The sequence below is a fragment of the Esox lucius genome, chromosome 20 (assembly GCF_011004845.1).
Source record: "Esox lucius isolate fEsoLuc1 chromosome 20, fEsoLuc1.pri, whole genome shotgun sequence".
NCBI lineage: Eukaryota > Metazoa > Chordata > Actinopteri > Esociformes > Esocidae > Esox > Esox lucius.
Window position 1 is genome coordinate 35,223,567 of NC_047588.1, and position 14,265 is coordinate 35,237,831.

At 47.1% G+C, this 14,265-nt stretch overlaps 1 protein-coding gene across 20 annotated transcripts in view; it reads right to left on the reverse strand.

Moving 5' to 3' along the window:
* The window catches only part of caska (calcium/calmodulin-dependent serine protein kinase a), a 177,585-nt gene that overhangs the window by 59,517 nt on the left and 103,803 nt on the right, over positions 1-14,265 (reverse strand). The window lies entirely within an intron of this gene.

Sequence of the window (14,265 nt, forward strand, 5' to 3'; positions counted from 1 at the left end):
AACAGTGTCTGTGTCTTCCAGAAACTGAAACCCATCATCTTTTAAAAACCATCATGTAATGTCTATAAACATCGTCCAAACGAAGCATAAACAAATTTGTAAAAAAATATTACACAGCAGGAACAGCAATTGATATATATTTCAGTCAGGTACGCAACCTTAGAGGTGACATGAAAAAACCCTCCAAACACGTCCAAACACATACAGTGGGGAGAACAAGTATTTGATACAGTGCCGATTTTGCAGGTTTTCCCACTTAAAATGCATGTAGAAGTCTGTAATTTCTATCATAGGTACTCTTCAACTGTGAGTGACGGAATCTAAAACAAAAATCCAGAAAATCACATTGTATGATTTAGCATTTAATTGCATGACATAAGTATTTGATACATCAGAAAAGCAGAACTTAATATTTGGTACAGAAACCTTTGTTTGCAATTACAGAGATCATACGTTTCCTGTAGTTCTTGACCAGGATTGCACACACTGCAGCAGGGATTTTGGCCCACTCCTCCATACAGACCTTCTCCAGATCCTTCAGGTTTTGGGGCTTTCGCTGGGCAATACAGACTTTCAGCTCCCTTCAAAGATTTTCTATTGGGTTCAGGTCTGGAGACTGGCTAGGCCAGGACCTTGAGATGCTTCTTACGGAGCCACTCCTTAGTTGCCCTGGCTGTGTGTTTCGGGTCGTTGTCATGCTGGAAGTCCCAGCCACGACCCATCTTCAATGCTCTTACTGAGGGAAGGAGGTTGTTGGCCAAGATCTCGCGATACATGGCCCCATCCATCCTCCTTTCAATATGGTGCAGTCATCCTGCCCCTGTGCAGAAAAGCATCCCCAAAGAATCATGTTTCCACCTCCATGCTTCACGGTTGGGATGGTGTTCTTGGGGTTGTACTCATCCTTCTTCTTCCTCCAAACACGGCGAGTGGAGATTAGACCAAAAAGCTCTATTTTTGTCTCATCAGACCACATGACCTACTCCCATTCCTCCTCTGGATCATCCAGATGGTCATTGGCAAACTTCAGATTGACCGTAATCTTGAACTACTTCCATTTACTAATAATTGCGCCAACGGTTGTTGCCTTCTCACCAAGCTTCTTGCCTATTTTCCTGTAGCCCATCCCAGCCTTGTGCAGGTCTACAATTTTATCCCTGATGTCCTTACACAGCACTCTGGTCTTGGCCATTGTGGAGAGGTTGGAGTCTGTTTGATTGAGTGTGTGAACGGGTGTCTTTTATACAGGTAACGAGTTCAAACAGGTGCAGTTAATGGAGAACAGGAGGGCTTCTTAAAGAAAAACTAACAGGTCTGTAAGAGCTGAAATTCTTACTGGTAGGTAGGTGATCGAATACTTATGTCATGCAATAAAATGCTAATTAATTATTTAAAAATCATACAATGTGATTTTCTGGATTTTTGTTTTAGATTCCGTCTTTCACAGTTGAAGTGTACCTATGATAAACTACAGACCTCTACATGCGTTATAAGTAGGAAAACCTGCAAAATTGGCAGTGTATCAAATACTCAACATGCTCACTAATGTATGATGCCACTTATTATCTTGAGCTGCATACATTTTAGACATGACCGGTGAAAAGAGCAGAGCGAGTATGATGTTACTTTGGCATGAGCTGTATCCCTTCTATTAATTTTTTTGAGTAATTTGTTCCATCAAAATCAAAATTATTATTTAGTTCCATCAATATATATATTTTTTCCTTATTTCACCTCTAGGTCTTCGTAGTCAGGTGGTTATACTACACGATTTGGGTCTGATTTAGCAGAAGCTGTTTTAAATTTCAGAGACTAAATCCCCAAGTCATTGCCTACTTGGGACATGTTCAAGGATGCTTGTTTAATGTGAGAAGATCAAAAAGAACATTTGAGAGCTAACAATTTGAGGGCAGATGTCCTGATATTAGTTTCACTTAATCATCAGAATATCTGCAAATTTGTTACGGAGTGAGATGTGCAGATACACATTCTTGAGGACAGTGATTGTCAACAGCCAATGAGTGCTCACTACAGTAAAAACCAGTGAGATAGAATATGTATACACTGTGCAGACATGAGAAGGAGCGATGACCACTACTAGTCTTGAAGCATTTCCACGCGCAAAATACATTTACACATCTCTGAATTCACAAGCACTATTAACACACTCATTTACTAGATCTTTCAGCACAATTTCAGAAGTTGTTTGAATCTTGGGGTCACAAAGGCTCCAAAACTCAAATGACATGCCACCTCCATGCCAACAGGCTGTTTGGACGTCTTGCCAGAAGAAAACCTTAAATCCCATCAAAACAGATGTTTCAGTGCCTGGAGTTTGCTAAATAACATTGGAACTGGGATGTATGGTCAGATGAGTGTAGAGACTTTCTTCTGGTAAGACATCCAAAGAGCTTGTTGGCATAGAGGTGGCATCTAATTGTAGTTTTGGCGATTCTCCAACTGTGATCCTTTTACCACCTGAAGCATCCCTTTCACAAAATAGTCACACGTCCTTTTCCAGTCAGGTTCCTCACAGATTCAGTTTGTTAAAACTTCTTAATAATTTCCCTGATAGTGGAGTGGTAATATCACTGTCTGTAGTACAGACTAAATAGTTCAAATATTTTCTTAAATTACAACCCTGTTTCCCAAAAAGTTGGGATGCTGCGTAAAATGCAAATAAAAACAGAATGCAATGATGTGCATATCATTTATCCCTGTATTTTGACTTGAAAATATTACACAGACAACTTACACAATTTTGAAAATGTTTTTGGAAAAATACATGCTCATTTTGAATTTGATGCCAGCAACATGTTTAAAAAACGTTGGGACAGGTGGATGTTTACCGTTGTGTTGCGTCACCTCTTCTTACCTTCCGGGACTCAGGTGATTGTTGGCTGGATTACATAATTTGAAGATTCTGGGTCCTACATTCATTTCTGTAAAAGGTATCATGAGTATTGTATATCTATGTAATCACTACCTTCTCCGCTAAAACAAATTTCATGGTCACTATTTAGAAAATGTATGAGTCGGAAAGGCAAGAACAATGTTCTACAGAGAACATTTCTGTGATATGGTATAACATTTTATTGAAACCATAATGAAGTTTAGTTTCAATGGCTTTTTCTGATACCACCATGCCTTTACTGTCATATTACAGTGTTTTAGGCTCAAAGTAATGAATGCAATTAATAATACAATGTAAAACAATATGGGTTCCCCCAAAAAATGGGGGTTTTTCACCCTCTATATCGAACCATATTTCATAATTTTGATAGATGCTCACTTGATTCTTTGTTGATGTAATTACACCAAACAGCAGAGGACCGGTAGAGCAGTTGTAGTAACGTCTCGTTCTAAAATCAGTAAGACACCAAACCTTTTGAAACAAAATCCCCTTCCTCAGCCTCTTGATTACGTTCAAATACATGTTCTAAAATGTATTGGGTTGAAAACAAAGAGCAATTGTGCATAAACGTAACGACAACTACATTGATATTTGCCAATAAGACCAGTGGCTTTCGCCATCGCCGTGATTGTTTTCATCTCCAAGACAATGACCCCAAATGTTCCCATCATCCCTACATCGTAAAGGTCATGTTTCCAGGCGTTATGACATAATAGAAGCGCCGTTTGTGATTGGGCAACAAGGATTAGACCTACAAACAAAAGGATAAGTTAACATTACATTACATGATGGTGGTCAGTTTTGGGGGAACTCTACTTTTGCCTCACGCAGGCTCTGATCTCCATAGGAACACTATGTACTGATCGCTTTGTTTGAACTGTGTGCTGACAAGAAGCCATATGGAAGGACTCTCTTCTTTAGTCCAGAGGATGTGGTACACATTATTCACAAAAGATATTTAAAATGTTGATTTGTCAGACCCCAGTTTTCCACTTCGCCTCCATCTTAAATGAGCTCTGGCCCAGAGAAGGCGGTCGCGGTTCTGGATCATGTTTATATATGGTTTCGTCTTTGCATGGTCAAGTTTTAACTTGCATTTGTGGATGCAGCGATGTACTGTGTTAACTTTTTGGAAGTGTTCCTCAGCCCATGCAGTGATTTCCACTACAGAATAGTGTATTTTTAATGCAGTGCCGCCTTGGTGCCCGAAATCATGGCCATCTAATATTGGTTTTCAGCATTGTCCCTTGCATACAGAAATGTCTCTGGATTCTCTGAATCTTTTAATGATATTATGTACTGTAGATGATGAGATCCCCAAACTCTTTGCAAATTTATATAGAACATTTTTATTCTTAAAATCAAATTCAACGTGTGCATATATTTGTACTATTTTCTATTTAATATAGGCTTTAAATGATTTGCATAACATTACATTCTGTTTTTAATTTACATTTTACACAGCATCCCAACCTTTTCGGAAACAGAGTTTTCCTAGACTTTATCCATGTCTGTGAAACAGTCTCTAAAAGAATACAAAGCTAAGTTTGCAAAAAAATATAAAAATATTGAACAATCCAATTTTTTGTCATACACTTGGTCAACTGCATAAGTGGCAATAATGGACCTCATTCAAGCCACAACACGCACAACCTTGAGGCGGATGGGCTACAACAGCAGAAGACCCCACCGGGTACCACTCATCTCCACTACAAATAGGAAAAAGAGGCTACAATTTGCACGAGCTCACCAGATCTCAACCCAATAGAGCATCTTTGGGATGTGGTGGAACGGGAGCTTCGTGCCCTGGATGTGCATCCCACAAATCTCCATCAACTGCAAGATGCTATCCTATCAATATGGGCCAACATTTCTAAAGAATGCTTTCAACACCTTGTTGAATCAATGCCACGTAGAATTAAGGCAGTTCTGAAGGTGAAAGGGGGTCAAACACAGTATTAGTATGGTGTTCCTAATAATCCTTTAGGTGAGTGTATATAATAATATTAATAATATAACAATATTTGTCTGGGCTTCAGATTTGAGATCGAACCATTTTACTTTTTTACTTGCAGAGTTGTGCGCCATTCTCCGTGTTAACAAGTAATAGCATCCCATGCATCGTTTTTTGTTGTTATTTATATCCACTACTGACACTACGGCATATGACAGCACATTTGCTGTTCAGTTCCTGCTTCCTGTACTTCCACTTCAGAACTAATTGGCTGGTGCTCCACCCTCTTGAGGTTTCTCTCTCAACTTTTCTTTTGAATTTTTTTCTGTGTGCGCACATGGCCATGCAGTCTCATGCCCTTTTAAGGGGACTGGTGGGGCGTTTTCCTATGCTAATTGGGAACTACTGGCATGCACTTTCAGTTTACGAGGACAATGGGATTCATCATTATAAGAACATAGGTGCGAACAATTCTGCAGTTTAAGAACACATCATGAATCTGACATATACTTTTCATACTGTAGGACCTTTCTCACAAACTAATTTAAGAGAATAATTAGGAAGATATTGGTTAATGAGGCCCATTGTTCCTCAGTAAAAAAGCAATGATATATCAAAACACTTATGAATGCATTTTATGAAAAAAGACTAGTAAGCTCAGAGATTGCAGACAATACTCTAGATTAAGTAGAAAGCTTTGTCCAGAGCCACATATTTTGAGGCAGGCCAACTTTAAGAAAGTTGAATATTGTTTAAAATCTAGACAGTCAGTTACATAGCATCATTGCAATTCCCTATATAATGTCAATGGAGAGCCAACATGACAGTCAATATAATATGTAAAGTATTCAGTCCAAATTGGCCTGCTGTCAAGTAGACAGGATCTGTAGCACATTTCTACCGCAATTTCTGCGATAAACCTTGCAGAGAAAAAATATTGCTACGTCAGAGCCAGCTAAAGTGAAAAGGAAAAAAAAGATAAAGATGAGAGCGAGTGAGAGAGATAGCGGACATCAAGCAGATCGAAAGACGTGATCAAAGTTTCATACCTTAAACATTTTAAGATGGATCTAAAAACCCATAACAAACAACAACAAACACCCTCCATCAATCAGACCAGCAATCCCAGGTAGGATTTCTGTCTTTGCTTCTACAGTAGGTAGTTAGTGGAAGTAAAAACAATGTGTTTGTGCTGTCTAATATTAATAGAAATACATCAGAATTAGGAAGTTAAATAGCTCAGAATTAGGAAGTTAACAAGTTTTGTAATGGAAGTAGTGTTGATTGTATATCTGTATTCTTCCTTCCTGCATGTAGGTCCAAAGTAACTTATCCTGGGTATCTTTATTCTAACAATAATTTGAGAAATAAATGCAACCTGTGTGTGTGTATGTGTTTGTGCATGTTTTTTCTACCCTCTTTCTCTCATTTGCCTCACCACCTACCCTCTCTATTCTGCTACATCAGAGCCAGCTAAAGTGAAAAGGAAAAAATATATAAAGATGCTACGTCAGAGCCAGCTAAAGTGAAAAGGAAAAAAAATATAAAGATGAGAGCGAGTGAGATAGCGGACATCAAGTAGATCGAAAGACGTGATCAAAGTTTCTAATCTTAAACATTTTAAGATGGATCTAAAAACCCATAACAAACAACATCTTTATTCTAACAATAATTTGAGAAATAAATGCAACCTGTGTGTGTGTATGTGTTTGTGCATGTTTAATCTACCATCTCTCTCTCTCTGTTCCCCCACCATCTACCCTCTCTCTTTTCCCTCACCATCTACCCTCTCTCTCTGTTCGCCCACCATCTACCCTCTCTCTCTGTTCCCCCACCATCTACCCTCTCTCTTTTCCCTCACCATCTACCCTCTCTTTCTCTGTTCCCCCACCATCTACCCTCTCTTTCTCTGTTCCCCCACCATCTACCCTCTCTCTGTTCCCCCACCATCTACCCTCTCTCTGTTCCCCCACCATCTACCCTCACCATCTACCCTCTCTTTATCTGTTCCCCCACCATCTACCCTCTCTCTTTTCCCTCACCATCTACCCTCTCTTTCTCTGTTCCCCCACCATCTACCCTCTCTTTCTCTGTTCCCCCACCATCTACCCTCTCTCTTTTCCCTCACCATCTACCCTCTCTCTCTGTTCCCCCACCATCTACCCTCTTTCTCTCTGTTCCCCCACCATCTACCCTCTTTCTCTCTGTTCCCCCACCATCTACCCTCTCTTTCTCTGTTCCCCCACCATCTACCCTCTCTCTTTTCCCTCACCATCTACCCGCTCTCTCTGTTCCCCCACCATCTACCCTCTTTCTCTCTGTTCCCCCACCATCTACCCTCTTTCTCTCTGTTCCCCCACCATCTACCCTCTCTTTCTCTGTTCCCCCACCATCTACCCTCTCTCTTTTCCCTCACCATCTACCCGCTCTCTCTGTTCCCCCACCATCTACCCTCTCTCTGTTCCCCACCATCTACCCTCTTTCTCTCTGTTCCCCCACCATCTACCCTCTCTTTCTCTGTTCCCCCACCATCTACCCTCTCTCTCTGTTCCCCCACCATCTACCCTCTTTCTCTCTGTTCCCCCACCATCTACCCTCTCTTTCTCTGTTCCCCCACCATCTACCCTCTCTCTGTTCCCCCACCATCTACCCTCTCTCTTTTCCCTCACCATCTACCCTCTCTCTCTCTGTTCCCCCACCATCTACCCTCTCTCTCTCTGTTCCCCCACCATCTACCCTCTCTCTCTCTGTTCCCCCACCATCTACCCTCTCTTTCTCTGTTCCCCCACCATCTACCCTCTCTTTCTCTGTTCCCCCACCATCTACCCTCTCTCGGTTCCCCCACCATCTACCCTCTCTCTCTCTGTTCCCCCACCATCTACCCTCTCTTTCTCGGTTCCCCCACCATCTACCCTCTCTTTCTCTGTTCCCCCACCATCTACCCTCTCTCTCTCTGTTCCCCCACCATCTACCCTCTCTCTTTTCCCTCACCATCTACCCTCTCTCGGTTCCCCCACCATCTACCCTCTCTTTCTCTGTTCCCCCACCATCTACCCTCTCTCTTTTCCCTCACCATCTACCCTCTCTCTCTGTTCCCCCACCATCTACCCTCTTTCTCTCTGTTCCCCCACCATCTACCCTCTTTCTCTCTGTTCCCCCACCATCTACCCTCTCTCTTTTCCCCCACCATCTACCCTCTTTCTCTCTGTTCCCCCACCATCTACCCTCTTTCTCTCTGTTCCCCCACCATCTACCCTCTCTTTCTCTGTTCCCCCACCATCTACCCTCTCTCTTTTCCCTCACCATCTACCCGCTCTCTCTGTTCCCCCACCATCTACCCTCTCTCTGTTCCCCCACCATCTACCCTCTTTCTCTCTGTTCCCCCACCATCTACCCTCTCTCTCTGTTCCCCCACCATCTACCCTCTTTCTCTCTGTTCCCCCACCATCTACCCTCTCTTTCTCTGTTCCCCCACCATCTACCCTCTCTCTGTTCCCCCACCATCTACCCTCTCTCTGTTCCCCCACCATCTACCCTCTCTCTTTTCCCTCATCATCTACCCTCTCTCTCTCTGTTCCCCCACCATCTACCCTCTCTCTTTTCCCTCACCATCTACCCTCTCTCTCTCTGTTCCCCCACCATCTACCCTCTCTCTGTTCCCCCACCATCTACCCTCACCATCTACCCTCTCTTTATCTGTTCCCCCACCATCTACCCTCTCTCTTTTCCCTCACCATCTACCCTCTCTTTCTCTGTTCCCCCACCATCTACCCTCTCTCTTTTCCCTCACCATCTACCCGCTCTCTCTGTTCCCCCACCATCTACCCTCTCTCTGTTCCCCCACCATCTACCCTCTTTCTCTCTGTTCCCCCACCATCTACCCTCTCTCTCTGTTCCCCCACCATCTCCACTCTTTCTCTCTGTTCCCCCACCATCTACCCTCTCTTTCTCTGTTCCCCCACCATCTACCCTCTCTCTGTTCCCCCACCATCTACCCTCTCTCTGTTCCCCCCACCATCTACCCTCTCTCTTTTCCCTCACCATCTACCTCTCTCTCTCTGTTCCCCCACCATCTACCCTCTCTCTTTTCCCTCACCATCTACCCTCTCTCTCTCTGTTCCCCCACCATCTACCCTCTCTCTCTCTGTTCCCCCACCATCTACCCTCTCTCTGTTCCCCCACCATCTACCCTCACCATCTACCCTCTCTTTATCTGTTCCCCCACCATCTACCCTCTCTCTTTTCCCTCACCATCTACCCTCTCTTTCTCTGTTCCCCCACCATCTACCCTCTCTCTTTTCCCTCACCATCTACCCTCTCTCGGTTCCCCCACCATCTACCCTCTCTTTCTCTGTTCCCCCACCATCTACCCTCTCTCTTTTCCCTCACCATCTACCCTCTCTCTCTGTTCCCCCACCATCTACCCTCTTTCTCTCTGTTCCCCCACCATCTACCCTCTTTCTCTCTGTTCCCCCACCATCTACCCGCTCTCTCTGTTCCCCCACCATCTACCCTCTTTCTCTCTGTTCCCCCACCATCTACCCTCTTTCTCTCTGTTCCCCCACCATCTACCCTCTCTTTCTCTGTTCCCCCACCATCTACCCTCTCTCTTTTCCCTCACCATCTACCCGCTCTCTCTGTTCCCCACCATCTACCCTCTCTCTGTTCCCCCACCATCTACCCTCTTTCTCTCTGTTCCCCCACCATCTACCCTCTCTCTCTGTTCCCCCACCATCTACCCTCTTTCTCTCTGTTCCCCCCACCATCTACCCTCTCTTTCTCTGTTCCCCCACCATCTACCCTCTCTCTGTTCCCCCACACATCTACCCTCTCTCTGTTCCCCCACCATCTACCCTCTCTCTTTTCCCTCATCATCTACCCTCTCTCTCTCTGTTCCCCCACCATCTACCCTCTCTCTTTTCCCTCACCATCTACCCTCTCTCTCTCTGTTCCCCCACCATCTACCCTCTCTCTGTTCCCCCACCATCTACCCTCACCATCTACCCTCTCTTTATCTGTTCCCCCACCATCTACCCTCTCTCTTTTCCCTCACCATCTACCCTCTCTCTGTTCCCCCACCATCTACCCTCTCTCTGTTCCCTCACCATCTACCCGCTCTCTCTGTTCCCCCCACCATCTACCCTCTCTCTGTTCCCCCACCATCTACCCTCTTTCTCTCTGTTCCCCCACCATCTACCCTCTCTCTCTGTTCCCCCACCATCTACCCTCTTTCTCTCTGTTCCCCCACCATCTACCCTCTCTTTCTCTGTTCCCCCCACCATCTACCCTCTCTCTGTTCCCCCACCATCTACCCTCTCTCTGTTCCCCCACCATCTACCCTCTCTCTTTTCCCTCATCATCTACCCTCTCTCTCTCTGTTCCCCCACCATCTACCCTCTCTCTTTTCCCTCACCATCTACCCTCTCTCTCTCTGTTCCCCCACCATCTACCCTCTCTCTCTCTGTTCCCCCACCATCTACCCTCTCTCTGTTCCCCCACCATCTACCCCTCACCATCTACCCTCTCTTTATCTGTTCCCCCACCATCTACCCTCTTTTCCCTCACCATCTACCCTCTCTTTCTCTGTTCCCCCACCATCTACCCTCTCTCTTTTCCCTCACCATCTACCCGCTCTCTCTGTTCCCCCACCATCTACCCTCTCTCTGTTCCCCCACCATCTACCCTCTTTCTCTCTGTTCCCCCACCATCTACCCTCTCTCTCTGTTCCCCCACCATCTACCCTCTTTCTCTCTGTTCCCCCACCATCTACCCTCTCTTTCTCTGTTCCCCCACCATCTACCCTCTCTCTGTTCCCCCACCATCTACCCTCTCTCTGTTCCCCCACCATCTACCCTCTCTCTTTTCCCTCATCATCTACCCTCTCTCTCTCTGTTCCCCCACCATCTACCCTCTCTCTTTCCCTCACCATCTACCCTCTCTCTCTCTGTTCCCCCACCATCTACCCTCTCTCTCTCTGTTCCCCCACCATCTACCCTCTCTCTCTCTGTTCCCCCACCATCTACCCTCTCTCTCTCTGTTCCCCCACCATCTACCCTCTCTTTCTCTGTTCCCCCACGATCTACCCTCTCTTTCTCTGTTCCCCCACCATCTACCCTCTCTCTTTTCCCTCACCATCTACCCTCTCTCTCTGTTCCCCCACCATCTACCCTCTTTCTCTCTGTTCCCCCACCATCTACCCTCTTTCTCTCTGTTCCCTCACCATCTACCCTCTCTCTCTCTGTTCCCCCACCATCTACCCTCTTCTCTCTTTCCCCTCACCATCTACCCGCTCTCTCTGTTCCCCCACCATCTACCCTCTTTCTCTCTGTTCCCCCACCATCTACCCTCTTTCTCTCTGTTCCCCCACCATCTACCCTCTCTTTCTCTGTTCCCCCACCATCTACCCTCTTTCTCTCTGTTCCCCCACCATCTACCCTCTTCTCTCTTTCCCCCACCATCTACCCGCTCTCTCTGTTCCCCCCACCATCTACCCCTCTCTCTGTTCCCCCACCATCTACCCTCTCTCTCTGTTCCCCCACCATCTACCCTCTCTCTCTCTGTTCCCCCACCATCTACCCTCTTTCTCTCTGTTCCCCCACCATCTACCCTCTTTCTCTCTGTTCCCCCACCATCTACCCTCTCTTTCTCTGTTCCCCCACCATCTACCCTCTCTCTGTTCCCCCACCATCTACCCTCTCTCTTTTCCCTCACCATCTACCCTCTCTCTCTCTGTTCCCCCACCATCTACCCTCTCTCTGTTCCCCCACCATCTACCCTCTCTCTTTTCCCTCACCATCTACCCGCTCTCTCTCTGTTCCCCCACCATCTACCTCCTTTCTCTCTGTTCCCCACCATCTACCCCCTCTCTCTGTTCCCCCACCATCTACCCTCTCTTTCTCTGTTCCCCCACCATCTACCCTCTCTCTTTTCCCTCACCATCTACCCGCTCTCTCTGTTCCCCCCACCATCTACCCTCTTTCTCTCTGTTCCCCCACATCTACCCTCTTCTCTCTGTTTCCCCCACCATCTACCCTCTTTTTCTCTGTTCCCCCACCATACTACCCTCTCTCTCTGTTCCCCCCACCATCTACCCTCTTTCTCTCTGTTCCCCCACCATCTACCCTCTCTTTCTCTGTTCCCCCCCACCATCTACCCTCTCTCTGTGGCCCCACCATCTACCACTCTCTCTTTTCCCCTCACCAATCCACCCTCTCTCTCTCTGTTCCCCCAACCATCTACCCTCTCTCTCTCTGTTCCCCCACCATCTACCCTCTCTCTTTTCCCTCACCATCTACCCGCTCTCCTCTGTTCCCCCACCATCTACCCTCTTTCTCTCTGTTCCCCCACCATCTACCCTCTCTTTCTCTCTGTTCCCCCACCATCTACCCTCTCTGTCTCTCTGTTCCCCCACCATCTACCCTCTCTCTCTGTTCCCCCACCATCTACCCTCTCTTCTCTCTGTTCCCCCAACCATCTACCCTCTCTTTCTCTGTTCCCCCACCATCTACCCTCTCTCTGTTCCCCCCACCATCTACCCTCTCTCTTTTCCCTCACCATCTACCCTCTCTCTCTCTGTTCCCCCACCATCTACCCTCTCTCTCTGTTCCCCCACCATCTACCCTCTCTCTCTCTGTTCCCCCACCATCTACCCTCTTCTTTCTCTGTTCCCCCACCATCTACCCTCTCTTTCTCTGTTCCCCCACCATCTACCCTCTCTCGGTTCCCCCACCATCTACCCTCTCTCTCTCTGTTCCCCCACCATCTACCCTCTCTTTCTCGGTTCCCCCACCATCTACCCTCTTTCTCTCTGTTCCCCCACCATCTACCCTCTTTCTCTCTGTTCCCCCACCATCTACCCTCTCTCTTTTCCCTCACCATCTACCCTCTCTCGGTTCCCCCACCATCTACCCTCTCTTTCTCTGTTCCCCCACCATCTACCCTCTCTCTTTTCCCTCACCATCTACCCTCTCTCTCTGTTCCCCCACCATCTACCCTCTTTCTCTCTGTTCCCCCACCATCTACCCTCTTTCTCTCTGTTCCCCCACCATCTACCCTCTTTCTCTCTGTTCCCCCACCATCTACCCTCTTTCTCTCTGTTCCCCCACCATCTACCCTCTTTCTCTCTGTTCCCCCACCATCTACCCTCTCTTTCTCTGTTCCCCCACCATCTACCCTCTCTCTTTTCCCTCACCATCTACCCGCTCTCTCTGTTCCCCCACCATCTACCCTCTCTCTGTTCCCCCACCATCTACCCTCTCTCTGTTCCCCCACCATCTACCCTCTTTCTCTCTGTTCCCCCACCATCTACCCTCTCTCTCTGTTCCCCCACCATCTACCCTCTTTCTCTCTGTTCCCCCACCATCTACCCTCTCTTTCTCTGTTCCCCCCACCATCTACCCTCTCTCTTTTCCCCCACCATCTACCCTCTCTCTGTTCCCCACCATCTACCCTCTCTCTTTTCCCTCATCATCTACCCTCTCTCTCTCTGTTCCCCCACCATCTACCCTCTCTCTTTTCCCTCACCATCTACCCTCTCTCTCTCTGTTCCCCCACCATCTACCCTCTCTCTGTTCCCCCACCATCTACCCTCACCATCTACCCTCTCTTTATCTGTTCCCCCCACCATCTACCCTCTCTCTTTTCCCTCACCATCTACCCTCTCTTTCTCTGTTCCCCCACCATCTACCCTCTCTCTTTTCCCTCACCATCTACCCGCTCTCTCTGTTCCCTCACCATCTACCCTCTCTCTCTCTGTTCCCCCACCATCTACCCTCTCTCTCTCTGTTCCCCCACCATCTACCCTCTCTCTCTCTGTTCCCCCACCATCTACCCTCTCTCTCTCTGTTCCCCCACCATCTACCCTCTCTTTCTCTGTTCCCCCACCATCTACCCTCTCTTTCTCGGTTCCCCCACCATCTACCCTCTCTCTTTTCCCTCACCATCTACCCTCTCTCTCTGTTCCCCCCACCATCTACCCTCTTTCTCTCTGTTCCCCCACCATCTACCCTCTTTCTCTCTGTTCCCCCACCATCTACCCTCTCTTTCTCTGTTCCCCCACCATCTACCCTCTCTCTTTTCCCTCACCATCTACCCGCTCTCTCTGTTCCCCCACCATCTACCCTCTTTCTCTCTGTTCCCCCACCATCTACCCTCTTTCTCTCTGTTCCCCCACCATCTACCCTCTCTTTCTCTGTTCCCCCACCATCTACCCTCTCTCTTTTCCCTCACCATCTACCCGCTCTCTCTGTTCCCCCCACCATCTACCCTCTTTCTCTCTGTCTCCCCCACCATCTACCCTCTTTCTCTCTGTTCCCCCACCATCTACCCTCTCTTTCTCTGTTCCCCCACCATCTACCCTCTCTCTCTGTTCCCCCACCATCTACCCTCTTTCTCTCTG